Source organism: Zootoca vivipara, chromosome 13 (assembly GCF_965207765.1).
Source record: "Zootoca vivipara chromosome 13, rZooViv2.hap1.1, whole genome shotgun sequence".
In the NCBI taxonomy this organism is placed as follows: domain Eukaryota; kingdom Metazoa; phylum Chordata; class Lepidosauria; order Squamata; family Lacertidae; genus Zootoca; species Zootoca vivipara.
Window position 1 is genome coordinate 20,473,972 of NC_142596.1, and position 13,842 is coordinate 20,487,813.

The window sequence follows — 13,842 nt, forward strand, 5'->3', positions numbered from 1 at the left end:
TGGCACACATTGTTCTCCTGGAGATGAGCTTAGGGACTTCCGCATCCAGAATTGAGAGCTGTGTCTCGTTCCTTTTGTTGGGCACAACACTGAACAGGTTGGCACAGCTGTCAGTTCTGACAGCTCCAGTGACTTGTGTAAGTTTGTGAGAGCAGGGACTGAATCTGTCCCCGCCCCATGAAAAAACAACAGGGCAGATGTTCCAACCTAGAGATGCAACACCTATCCATTGATTTCCAAACAGTGCAAACTCAATAGTCACAGCTATGAAGAAGTGTTCCGAATACAGCAACACGTTTCTAAATAGAGCCTAAACAAAACGAACAAAACAAAGAAAAGTTGTGATTCATTGTGAAGTTAGGCCAATTGTGCAGAACAGGGAATGAGATGCAATAGCAGAGGTAGCCAACCTAGTGCCCCCTATTCCTTTTTTTAAAAAAAAAATAGTTTTATTAGAGATTTTCTTGGCTACAAAACAAACAAATAAACAGGGGAAAGTGCATATAGCATCTCCACTTTTGATTTATGGAGTCTTTTTCACAGTTCATTTGTGTTTTGTATGAGACACTATCATTCTAGATACAGTTGGGGGAGAAAGAGAGGAGAGTGATAGGAGGGTGCTGTTCTTTTGTTCTATTGCATTGTATTGCATTGCATTTGTGTAGGGTATTGTGTCAGAGACCTTGCTGACAAAGGTCCGTATAGTTAAAGCTATGGTTTTCCCAGTAGTGATGTATGGAAGTGAGAGCTGGATCATAAAGAAGGCTGATTGCCAAAGAATTGATGCTTTTGAATTATGGTGCTGGAGGAGACTCTTGAGAGTCCCATGGACTGCAAGAGGATCAAACCTATCCATTCTGAAAGAAATCAGCCCTGGGTGCTCACTGGAAGGACAGATCCTGAAGCTGAGGCTCCAATACTTTGGCCACCTCATGAGAAGAGAAGACTACCTTGAAAAGACCCTGATGTTGTGAAAGATTGAGGGCACAAGGAGAAGGGGGCGACAGAGGACGAGATGGTTAGACAGTGTTCTTGAAGCTACTAACATGAGTTTGACCAAACTGCAGGAGGCAGTGGAAGACAGGAGTGCCTGGTGTGCTCTGGTCCATGGGGTCACGAAGAGTCGGACACAACTAAACGACAACAACAACAACTTGTCAGCACCATGTGGGTATGTATTTTATTTGTGCCTCTATTTAATTTTTATTGGCATTGTGAGAGATTCCCCCAGGTGCTTTTCTTTACCACAACTCTGAGCAGCCCCAGACACCACTGCTAATGGGTCAGGGATTTGGGGAGCTGAAATCCACCACATCTGGTGGACACCATGATAGCTGGCTACCCTTGTGCAATAGTATGGTGCCATGTAAAATAAAAAGTTGTCAGCAATGGGTGGGGACTAGAGAAGAGCCCTATTCAGCACAATTTACAAGGGGAAGTCACTCAGCAACGTGAATAGAAAATGAGAACTATAGCTACCGGTAGCTGTTGGACATGAGCTACAATCCCAAATAGGAACAACCCAGGAAGCTGCAATATAGTGAGTTGGACCATTGGTCCATCTTGTGCAGCAAATTCACTAGCAATCTGTTTATGCATTCTCTTGCACAACAATGTTCTTTGAGCGCAAAGCATTTCAACAGTGAGACAAATGTACCATTGAGTGACTTTAACTTAGTGCTACATTGGATATAACCCACTGTGCTCAGTGAGATTTGCTCCCGAGTAAATATGTTTAGGATTGGAGCTTTTGAATTCTCTACTTTTCAGCTGCTGTTGCTGCTTTTAAAAACCGACTCATGATTTCCTTAGTACTTTGCTGTTTGGATCAAATGTAACTTTTAAAATTTTATGTAACATGAAGCAACTTCGAAAGCGTTTAATGAATGAAAGTGGAATAGAAACATTGCCAATAAATACATAAATAGATAAGACTAGTGGAAGAGTCTATTGAAACTATCTGCAAATGCAAAAGCTTCAAAAGGCAGTCTTCTGAACCAGGGGTGGCCCATCATAATGTGGTCTTCCAGATGTTCCTGGACTCCAACTCCCATCTTCCATGGTCAATGGCCATTCTGGCTAAGGCTAATGGGTGTTGGGTATCCAACCACATCTGGGGGGCATATGTTAGCCACTCTGGGAGGAATTCAATGTAGCTTTAATGTGTTTCACCTTCCCAGATGTAATGATCTCTCCTCTTCTTCTGCTGTGCACTGTCCTGGGAGTTCCCCCGACACCTCACTGGAGTTAATTTGGTGTGTGTGTGCTGGGGTGGGGTGGGGACAGGGAACAAAAAGTCCTGTTGCACTAGCAGAAGAACTTGAAACTGGCCCCCTGATCTAGCGTGGTTCACTAAAGAAGAGAGAACTCACTGGGGTATTAATGACGTTATTCCCACTCTTGGTAGAACTGTTCTCTCATTTCCAACAGATTTTTCTTTTCTTTTCCTGGCAACAGTCCTTCTTTAAATGGGTAGTTTAACTTCATCCGGGAAGACAATACGACCCCAAATGTCACTTAGCCAGCTCACAAATCTCTCTTTATCTTGCCTTCCCCACAAAGGTTGCCCCCAGAATTTTGTAGACTAAACAGAAAGGATGTGTAATAGCTAATACAAAAGGGTGGGAACAGGCAGGGCATTGAGACTGAATGACACTTAAAATGAACAGGAGGCCCATTTGGAGGGTGGGGTGGGGGGTGAAATTAAGTCTATCTAGTAACTGCAGTGAAGGATGAATAATGCTTCTTAAGAAAGCCTTCTGTATCTAGGAGCAATCTTTTGGATTTTGTCACTTGGTCCACCCATTTAGTCTTGCCTAAGTAACAGCTTCCAACTTTCCATCTCTCTTTAGAACCGAGGGCGGCTAACCTGTGGCCCTTCAGGTGTTCTTGGGAGCTCTCCTACCATCAGCCATGGCCAGCATGGCCAATGGTCAGGGATGATGGGAGCAAGGAGTCCAGCAACATCCGGAGGGTCACAGGTTCCCCACCCCTATTCTAGAGTGACAAAAACACATGAGCTGGAATAGGGGTGAAAGGAGGCAAAAACTGCCTTTCGCCCCACTTGTTAGAGCCCCACAGATATGCTAATATTGTCCTGCAGCACCTGGAAAACCAACGAATGGATCGCAGCATAGGTTTTCATATACTAGAGCACACCTTGTCACAGTTACAAAGTCTTATATGCAATTGCAGGTGTAGATGTGTGTTGGGAATCAAGGGTAATGGTGGTGGTGGTGGTGGAGGAGGAGGAGGAGGAAGAGGAGGAAGCATGGGAAACAATGGGACCCAAAGACCCTGAAATGCAAGAGGTCCATGACATTTCTCCAAGTTTTTTTGATTTCATGGGATCACCTCAAAAATGGTTTGGTAGAGTTGGGAAACTTTAAGAAAAGGGCAACCAAAATGATCAAGGGGGCTGGAGCTTCTTCTTCTTCTTCTTCTTCTTCTTCTTCTTCTTCTTCTTCTTCTTCTTCTTCTTCTTCTTCTTCTTCTTCTTCTTCTTCTTCTTCTTCTTCTCGCTCATGGCCGAGTAAGAATGTCTTCCATAAACGTGGTTTGCCAAGCGTGCCTCCCTCTTAGCACGTTTCTCCCTTTCATCCTGAGTTTGAGCATCTTGAACAGGAAGATGGACTAGATGGACCATTGGCCTGATCCACCAGGGTCTTTTTATGTTCCTATGGTGTTGGGTCCCAGTATTTGGGGGGTTGCCCTCTGTATCCAACAAGCATAAATGTCTGCCAGTAGAGCATAAAACTTACAAAACAACTGTGACAAAGCAGACTCTAGTCCTCAGAAACGTATGCCAAAGTAAGTTATCAGAAAATCTTGCAGGTGGTACTGAAACTGGCTAAGACATCTGTGTTCTGTTACAGGCATTTACTAATACCGTGTTTCCCCTTTTTTAAGACACCGTCTTATAACTTTTTTCCCTCAAAAAAACACACAGTGGCTTATTTTCAGGGGGTGTCTTTTTTTAAAAAAAGTGCTGGTACAACTGGGACCCACTGGCTCAGGACGCTCAGTGCTCTCTTTTGCGCGCTGCTGGGCGCGTTGTTGGCGCTGCCAGTTCCGAGCGCCTGCAGGGTGGGGTGGGGGTGGCAGTGCTTTAAACCCCCAACCCTTTAGAAAGCAATGGAAGTTATGGACCATAACAATCCTTAAGAGGCGCAGGTCTTAAAAAACCCCTGGTATCACCCTTGAAGCACAGCCTTCCAAAGTCAGGGGGGAAGAGGTCTGTTTAGACAAAGGAAAGGATCGGGGGTGATTCTGCGCCCTGGGACCCACAGAACTACTTTAAAAATCCCAACCTGGGGGGGGGGTCAAATAGTGAAGCCCCATAGCCCTGTAGCAACAGAAGGCACATTCTGAAGCACCCGAGCTGTTCGGTTCCATAAAAAATCCAGGAATTGTAAAATTAACAACAATAATGGGGGGCACTCTATCCAAAGAGTTAAGAAGGAATGGGAAAGTGTTGAGTTATATATGGAAAAATATGGAAAGGAAAGTTAGTTAAAGATAAAAAATAAATAATTATCGCAAGGGAAAAAATAACATCATAAAGGGTAATAATATTAAATATAAAATAGACAACACAACAGAAAAAGCAAGTATATGACTAAATGAGATCGCACAGGAGTGAGGGAAGTGGGGAGAGATGGAGGGGGGTAAGGAATGGAAGGAGGCAATGGTTGGAGGAGGGTATAGGGGGATGAATTAAAGGAAAATTAAGACTGAGAGGCGCATGGTTTTTGTTTTTTAAAGATGCAAAGGCTTGCAATCAGCCAAAGTATAGAGCCCAACTTCCAGGAGACTGCGATCTACTTGCGGATTTATAAACTGGAGGTGATCTACCCCCGTTTTATTGGTGTTCAGGTCAGAGTTGTTTTTAGAGAGAGGAAATATCCCATTTTTGAGGTTAAAGTAAAAGTTCCTGACCTTTTTTTTATAATGAGGAAATGCTGCTAAAACTCCGTTCTTCATTCCACGAAGGGGAGAGGGGGCGGGGCCGGGTGCTCAAAGACAAAAGAAATGGAAAAGGAGATAGCGATCAACTGCAGCCTCCTGCAGCCGCCGGGAGAGGCAGGGGCTGCAGCCGAGTGCTGCTTCGCAAACAAACGGGGGAAAGTGCTTAGAACCCAGAGAATCCAGCTGAAAAACACGAAGCAGCAACAGCAATTGCACACACACCATCCCAAGCCAGCACAGTAACCAAGTCTCAAAAGCAAGAAAGGACTCAGCAAACACTGCTGCGGCCGGCGTTGCTGCTGCTGACTCGGGGAGCTCAGTGCTCTCTTCCGCACAGCGCCTATCACTATGGCTTATTTTCGGGGTACGGTTTATATTTCTCAAATGCTTAGAAATGCTGCTATGGCTTATTTTATGACTACGCCTTAAAAAGGGGGAAACACGGTATTCTCTCTCTTTGAGATGGGCTGGGCCATAAATCAATAAAATGAATAAAGGACAGGAAACTGGGGTGACAGAAATCATGTTCACTAACTAAACCGCTCAAGTTTGCCGAAGCGATCTGGTTTTTCATTTCTTTCGCTCCTGGTGCTAACCAGATTGCCCATCCCTGAAAGAAACAGGAGGCTTGTGGAGAATGAGGAAGCTGCTTTATAGAAAACAAGGAGGCAGAATTCATTACACGGCCCATTGTTCTCATTCTCAGTTGAAAAGAGTGCCAACATACCAAGAGTGTCTCATCTCACAAGGCTGCTGCCAAATAATTAGAAAATGGCAGAAGGAAAACCCCTGTCATTATCAACTTAGGGGCAGTTCACATATTTACAGGCTCTACTTGCTGGTCAGTGTGGATTCCTGATTTGCACAATTCCTCCCTCTCAGTTATAGGGGTGGAATACAGTCAGGGCAGTCTCAAGCAGGTCGTGCGCCCTGGTGCTGAGGGGCGGAGATCGCTCCGGCGCCACCGCCCTCGCAGGGCGCAGCATGGTTTCCGGCCCGGCGCCCAGGCGCACCGTACCACTGGGGGTCTACCTAGAGCCGGCCCTGAATACAGTGGTACCCTGGTTCTCAAACGCCTTGGTACTCAAACAACTTGGAACCCAAACACTGCAAACCCGGAAGTAAGTGTTCCGGTTTGCGAACTTTTTTCAGAAGCCGAACATGCTCCATTTTGAGTGCCACACTTCCGTTTTGAGTGTTACACTTGTGTTTTGATTGCCACACTTCCATTTTAAGGCTTACGCTGACAATTTGATTGTTATGCTTTTGATTTGAGTGCCACACTTCCATTTTGAGTGTTACACTGAGGTCTGTCTGTTTTTGCTATTTATTTTGCCTTTTTGTTTTTGCGGCTCTTTTTGTGTGTGTGTGTGTGTGTGTGTGTGTGACTGTGTGGAACCCAGTTCAGCTACTGATTGACTGATTGTGTGATTGCAGTACATTGTTTATTGCTTTCATTTTAGGGATCAATGGTCTCGTTAGATAGTAAAATTCATGTTAAATTGCTGTTTTAAGGGTTGTCTTTAAAAGTCTGGAACAGATTCATCCATTTTGCATAAATCTCTATGGGAAAGTGTGCCTTGGTATTGGAATGGGCTTCCGGAACGGATTAAGTTTGAGAACCAAGGGACCACTGTATTGCAAAAATCAAGCTCACTCATGCCTGGGGCTTCAGGTACTGAAAGGTCACACCCACACCATAGAGTTAAAAGCATATAACTTCTCCCAAAGAACCATACCGTAGTTTCTTAAAGGTGCTGGCAGCTGTAGCTCTGTGGGGAGTGAACTACAGTTCCCAGGATTCTTTGGAGTGGGTGTGTGCTTTATGATGTGGATGTGACCAAAGTATGGTGGTGGTGGAGGAGGGGAAATTGTTTGGTCACTAAAATAGAGCTAAATGAACACAATGGCGAGGTTTGGATTTCATCGCTCAGTCGTATGATCACTTCAACTGGTGCATGATCAGTGAACTTGACGTTGCGTGTGAAGACCTTCAAACACCCCCCTTAAATAAATTCACACAAGACTCGAATTTTTGGTTTGGTTTTTGGCAGGATTTAGGCCACAACTTTATTGATTACAGCAAGTGAGTGGTTGCATAGGCTCTGGTTCAACTAGCTCCCTGCACCATGGCAGGTAGCGCTGACCCAGAGCTCCATCATAGGTCAGCCTAGGGTGAACACCTGGAATGGCAGAAAGCCTGGAACATGCTATGTCCACCGCCCAGATGTCCCTCTGGTCAACCCCTCGCAGGGTTGACCAAACCATTGGATTCCTTTAATGGAATACCCTTCGCATTGGGATGGCGAGAGCGTTCCCCCATCCCTATCACCTGAACCAGAGCCTATCCGCAACCTTACAAGTTGTGACAATTTGCTACATGGCAGGCGAAGCGCAAATGGCACCAGCCAATTAGCCAAGTGGGGGAAATTCCTGCCGTGCCCGTCCCAACGACAGACGATTCTGGCTTACTTATTTTGTGACTGCAATTGTTTCTGTGAAAGTCAAGCTTTGTGTTAAATCAGGGTTGCCATATTCCCCAAAGTGAAAATCTGGACAAAGGGCTTTTTTGGGAGAATTTTTAAAGTTTTATTTTTTTAAATCGCCTTACTTGCCATATGTCCGGGTTTTCCTGGACATTTTGCCGATTCAGCAAAAATCCACCTGGACACCATTTTGCAGCCCAATTCTTGGATGTGTCTGGGAAAATCCGGACGTATGGCAGCCCTATTTAAGTTCTGTCAGTTTTGTTTCCATTGGAAGCATTACTGTAGTTATTTCCAAATATTTTTAATAAGCTTCTTTAGGGCTCATTGTTGTGCTGCAAATACTTCTTTTAAAATATTGCTACTGTTTTCTTTCTCCAGTGAAGAAGAGGCCTCTTTTGAGGGCGGCACCATCTTGGCTGCAGCCAGCGAGCATTTTATCCCAGGGCAGGAAGAAATGAGTGCGGTCTTTTACTTTCAGCATTTACAAATCCTTTTGCATTCCCCTCTTCTTTCTTCAGGGTTTGGGTTTTTCGTTTTTCATTTTTAGGACAGCATCGGTTTTTGCTCCAAGCTGTTTTTTTCTGGACCTTCAAGCAGAGCTTAGATTTCAAGGGGCTTTTAAACCTAGATTGCAGCCCATTCATTTTGTTCTGTGGATTTTCCCAGGTCTTTCCGCCATACTGTTTTCATACCTTGAGGGGGTCAATCGGTTTGGCAAAATACAACTCTGGACCTTTGCTCAGTGTAGAGTTTTGGCTTTGCACAATTTAAGTCCCAGCTTCAACCTATAGCATCTCCAAGCAGGGCTTAGAATGTTCCCTATCTGGCCCTGCCAATCAGTAGACAATACTGGATGGCCCAATGGTCTGACTCAGTCTAAGGCAGCTTCCTACATTCTTAACCTGCAGCTTCTTTGTCATCATTTAGGCACCAAGCCTCTCACCCAAGCTATTTAGAGAGATGGACTGATTTTAATGGAACTCTGCCTTGCACCATTTAAATGTAGTTGTAGTGGCTCCTTGCTTTGTTGATATTGTGTTTTATGCAGTTGGAAACTGCTCTGAAATCAAAAATACATGTTTAAATAAAGGGGAAATGTTATCTCCCAGCAAAGTCGTAGCATTTATTGTTTTCGCAATCATGCACAAAGTAGCTTGCAGTGGGGTCTCCAAGATTCTTTTTATGCCTCTCACTAAATGATGAAGCCTGACATTTAGGAAACAAGGTGTTGAGCCGCATGAGCCCCCCCCCTTCAAGTATCCCCCCTAATTAGGCAAGGATAAAGGAGGTTTTAAACAATGTCATGGCAGATTCATTCTCTGCATTAACCTCTGTCATAAAGCAGAAAGGGGCAATCAATAAGAAACGAAAAAGCAGGAGTTTGGTTTTAAGTTCGTTTGTTACACTCACTGCTTTTGAACAAAGTTGTCCTTGTGGCCCCTAAACCACCAAGAAGAACAAAAGTCAAGGTCATAATGGCAATACAACTGGGAGCTGGGGGATGGGAGAGCGATGGACCCAAACGTACTATGATCATCCACTGGAATTACTGAGCATGGAAAACACAGACAAGACCACCAACCCTTTTATCTGACTATTATTCCACACCAGTATCCAGGAATGGACATATTAAGGTGCTTTAAAAGTGGTTAATTAAATTGTTGATCCAGGCGGCCCCTTTGACACAAGTACCTGGAATGTAGAGCTGTAAGTACTGTATAACCATCCCTTTGATTCAGTATCCATAAGCACCAATTCATGCAAACAAAAAACAAACAAAAAACACCCCAATTTCTTCTGTATGAATGCTCCATCATTTCTACTGGGTGTCTCCTCTTCCAAATGTAGCTCAATCTTACCATTCTGCCTTAATTTCCCAGTATATCTCTAACCACATTCTTTATGCCCCTGCAAGCCAATTGCTTCCCGATTCTAAGCTGCCCTTTGTGGCCAGAGTTATTACTGTACCCATCACATGTGATGCCTTCTATTGCCCCTTCAACTAATATCACCATAATGCCAACAATTCACATGGTTTCAAACAGCAGCAGCTGGATGCACTGGGGTCAGAGTAAACAGTAATGTATGCAGAGTGTAAACAGGCTAAATGGGCACCTATCTGGAAGGCTATAGAGGTGGCTTTCCTGCACCACCGAGGGATTGGATTAGTTGACCTCTGAGATACCTTCCAGCTCTCTGATTCTATGCCTTCCTCCCCTGAAATGTGTAGATGCTTTAAACAGGGGTGGCCAACTCCCAGGAGACTGCAAACTGACAGTGATCTACCCCCTTTTTGGGGGTTCAGGTCAAAGTTGTTGAGCTTTTTTATAGGAAGGAGGTAAAATGTTGAGCATTTTTTAGGGGAGCCACAGTTGTTCAGCTTCTTTGGGGGGAGTCAATGATCTACCAGTGATCTACCACAGATGTCCAGTGATCTACTGGTAGATCATGATCTACATCTACGTGTTGGACTTTAGATTTTGAAGGAAGCAAACAACCAAATCAAAACCAAACCATACAGCCAAAGGCCTGTTGCAATGGGTTGGCAGAATCTATTTGACAGATAAAATAGCTCATCTTTCACAAGGCATACTTGATTAGTAATGCTCCTGATATGAATTGGGTTTTTTTGTTTTTGTTTTTAATGGTCAGCCATTATACCCAGACAGAGGCTAGACGACAGTAGTCATTACAATGAGTTTCACTGAAGGGAGATCAAGCAAGTGAAAAGCAAAGTCACAACGTTTAAACTTCTCTGTAGAACTGGATAAATATCCCTATTGTGTGGAACTGTATACAGACTGGGGTTTTTGTGTGCCTGCCATGAGGACGGCTTCCAAAGCAAGCCTATTTAGCAGACCAGCCCTACACACAGACGACTACAATGTTTTAATAGTGTATACCAGGCACATCCAACAGGTAGATCGTGATCTACTGGTAGATCACTGAACGTCTGTGGTAGATCACTGGTAGATCACTGGCTCCCCCCAAACTTTAGCTCTCGTAAAAAAAAAGCTCAACAAATTTTGCCCTGCACCACCCCAAAATGTGGCTTTACTCCTCCCTAAAAGGTCAACAACTTTGATCTGAACCTAAAAAAACAGGGCTTTCCTTCATAGAAAAAGTTCAACAACCTTGACCTGAACCCCCCAAAAAGGGGTAGATCACTGCCAGTTTTTATCTCTATGAGTAGATCGCAGTCTCTTGGGAGTTGGCCACCCCTGGTGTATACTAAAAAAATCAATGTGACATACCAAACCCATCTCTGCTTTGAAAACAGCGTTTGTGGCTTGCAACTGGAGTTGCACCCGACTCCCTCAAACTGGTATTTCATATTTAGCATTTTATATAGCGCATATCAGGTATTCAAAGTGTTTCACATAAACTGTACAAGTAACCAGGGACAGCGCATCCCATATCGCCACCTGAGGCAAAACAGAAAGTGCCACTCTGCCCTGCTGCTGCTTCCACCACCACCTACCTGCTCCTGCTGCCGCATCCTGCCCTCTTGCTGCCACACGCCCTACCACATCCACCACTGATAGAGAAGCACCACCACCACTGGCACCAATTTTGGGGGAGATTGTGCCGATTTTGACTGAGATCTCACATCTTGTGCGCTTCACGTGATCTTGTCTGATTTCAGGCAAAATCTCACCCAAAATGGATGCAAAAAATCAGTGCCTGGGAATCAGAAGATAAAGGCAAAAGTGTCGAGTGCCAATGAAAGCAGGAAGTTTGGCTGATCTGATGGAGCCTGCAAGCTATTTGTTATGGAAAATCAACATCTATACAAATGCAATGTACATATGCAATGCCCTCACTTATGCCCAGGAAGCCTGCCAAGGCCACTTACCAGCTCCACACATTCAAGAGCACAAGGCAGGCTAGAGGCATTGGGGTCTCATTAGTTGCCTGGAAGAGAATCTGTGGCCAAATTAGGTCAAGCCTAATTTAGGTCAAGGGATGCGGGTGGTGCTGTGGGTTAAACCACAGTCTAGGGCTTGCCAGTCAGAAGGTTGGCAGTTCGAATCCCCGCAACAGGGTGAGCTCCCGTTGCTCGGTCCCTGCTCCTGCCAACCTAGCAGTTCGAAAGCACGTCAAAATGCAAGTAGATAAATAGGTACCGTTCTGGCGGGAAGGTAAACGGTAAATGGTTCACCAGAAGCAGCTTAGTCATGCTGGCCACATGACCCAGAAGCTGTACGCCGGCTCCCTCAGCCAGTAAAGCGAGATGAGCACTGCAACCCCAGAGTCGTCCATGACTAGACCTAATGGTCAGGGGTCCCTTCACCTTTAATTTAGGTCAAGTGGGTGGCGCTGTGGTCTGCACCACAGAGCCTAGGGCTTGCCGATTGGAAGGTCAGCGGTTTGAATCCCCGCGATGGAGTGAGCTCCCGTTGCTTGGTCCCAACTCCTGCCAATCTACCCTGTTTCTCCTAAAATAAGACATACCCATAAAATAAGCCATAGCAGGATTTCTAAGCATTTGCGCAATATAAGCCATACCCCGAAAATAAGACATAGTGATAGGCGCAGTTCTGGAGGGCCTCAAGGAAGAGGCAAGACTGGACGCATAATAAAAAATAAGACATCCCCTGAAAATAAGCCACTGTGGGGTTTTTTTTAGGAAAAATAAATATAAGACAGTGTCTTATTTTCGGAGAAACACGGTAGCAGTTCGAAAGCACACCAGTGCAAGTAGATAAATAGGTACCGCTCCAGTGGGAAGGTAAACAGTGTTTCCGTGAGCTGCTCTAGTTCGCCAGAAGCGGCTTTGAAATGCTGGCCACATGACCTAGAATCTGTATGCCGGCTCCCTCGGCCTATAGAGATGTGTGCCGCAACCCCAGAGTCATCCGCGACTGGACCTAACGGTCAGGGGTCCCTTTACCTTTAAGTGTCAGTTTACTCAAGGCACAGTCATGGATACCTCTTTGTTTCCAGCATCTGCTAATTAGCACATACTACCGGTAAGTGAGCAGAAAATCTGTGAGGGAAGAAGTCCTAGAACTGTATCAGCAGACTTGTCTTTTTGGGAGTGGGGTGGGAGGAAACTCAGCACTGAGCTTCTCAAGTAGACTGGTGTACAACAATAAGCTTGATTATCAATCTCTCAAGCTGAGGGGGAGTGACCTAGCTAAGGCTCGTAGTACAGCTTACTCTATGATGTTAACCCTTTCATGCATTAATTAGACTTACACGTGTTGGTTATAAGAGCCTGGTTATCCCAATTTTCCCCTATAAGTTCCCAGGCATATTTTTTAGGGTAAAGGTAAAGGTAAAGGGACCCCTGACCATTAGGTCCAGTCGTGACCGACTCTGGGGTTGCGCGCTCATCTCACATTATAGGGTAATGGGTTTTAATTCTTTGTTCTGGTAAAAGTCTTTTATTAATTTTGCTAAGTAAGCAATCTAATTCACTTCTTAATATGATAAATTGATAAATTCAATCTCCAGGGAGGGCTGGAAGAGATCCCTGCCTGAAACCCCAGAAAGCTACTGTCAGTCATCATGGAAAATACTAAGCTAGATGACTCCATATAAGGCCAATGCTCCTAGACAAACATATTTATGGAAAGAATGCGCTATGCCCTGTATAAATTTCTTTTCACCAACAGCTTGCAGAGAATAATTTCTGTAAACAATAACATGCACCATTAATTATTCTGCAGACACAGGAAACATTATACATAAACTGGGACATAGTTTTTAGCCCAATACAGTTTAGCAGTCCATATTCACCAAAAGCACTGCCAATGGAAGGGGAAAAACTCTTGAAACCTGGCAAGAGTAAATTTGTACAGCTCGCTTCAGCACAATTCCTCTGTCTCTCTGTCCATCCTCACTTTAAGTATTTTGCTTTGCTTTCCAGTTGGATGCTGTTAAAAGATATTCAGTGCACGCTACTTGTCCCAGAGAATTCTGGATTACTGACATAACAGTTTCAACTTTTAGAGCAGGATTTTCCAAACTTGGATCTCCAGCTGTTTTGGATTACAATTCCCATCATCTCAGACTACCGGCCCTGCTAGCTAAGGATGATGGGAGTTGTAGTCCAAAAACAGCTGGGGAGCCAAGTTTGGGAAACTCTGTTTTAGAGCATGGTTTTTAGAGTCACTATGGGTTTCTCCAGGGATCTTTATATGGACACACCTTGCTGACCCACTTGGACAGGTAATTTGTCTCACTTACCAGTCAATCATGTGACTGATAGGTGGACTGTCAAGTGGGCCCATGCAGTCCTTGGTCCTGAAAGATGTTCCCTGTCCATGTACTAGATGTTTGAACTACTGCATTTTTCTGTGTATAAGACTAGGTTCTTTTCCTTAAATATAATGTCAAAAATTAGGGGGCGTCTTATACATGGAAAAATATGGTAATC

At 44.5% G+C, this 13,842-nt stretch overlaps 1 long non-coding RNA gene across 7 annotated transcripts in view; it reads left to right on the forward strand.

Moving 5' to 3' along the window:
* LOC132593188 (uncharacterized) overlaps positions 1-13,842 on the forward strand; it is a 45,884-nt gene that overhangs the window by 17,968 nt on the left and 14,074 nt on the right. For 4 of the 7 annotated variants that reach the window (XR_015946834.1, XR_015946835.1, XR_015946837.1 and 1 more), the window contains exon 6: positions 1,068-1,171. This is a non-coding gene — a long non-coding RNA (uncharacterized LOC132593188). Of the gene's footprint in view, positions 1-1,067; positions 1,172-7,835; positions 8,571-13,842 lie in introns of those variants that run through there. The other 3 variants (XR_015946831.1, XR_015946833.1, XR_015946832.1) reach the window with 1 other exon arrangement.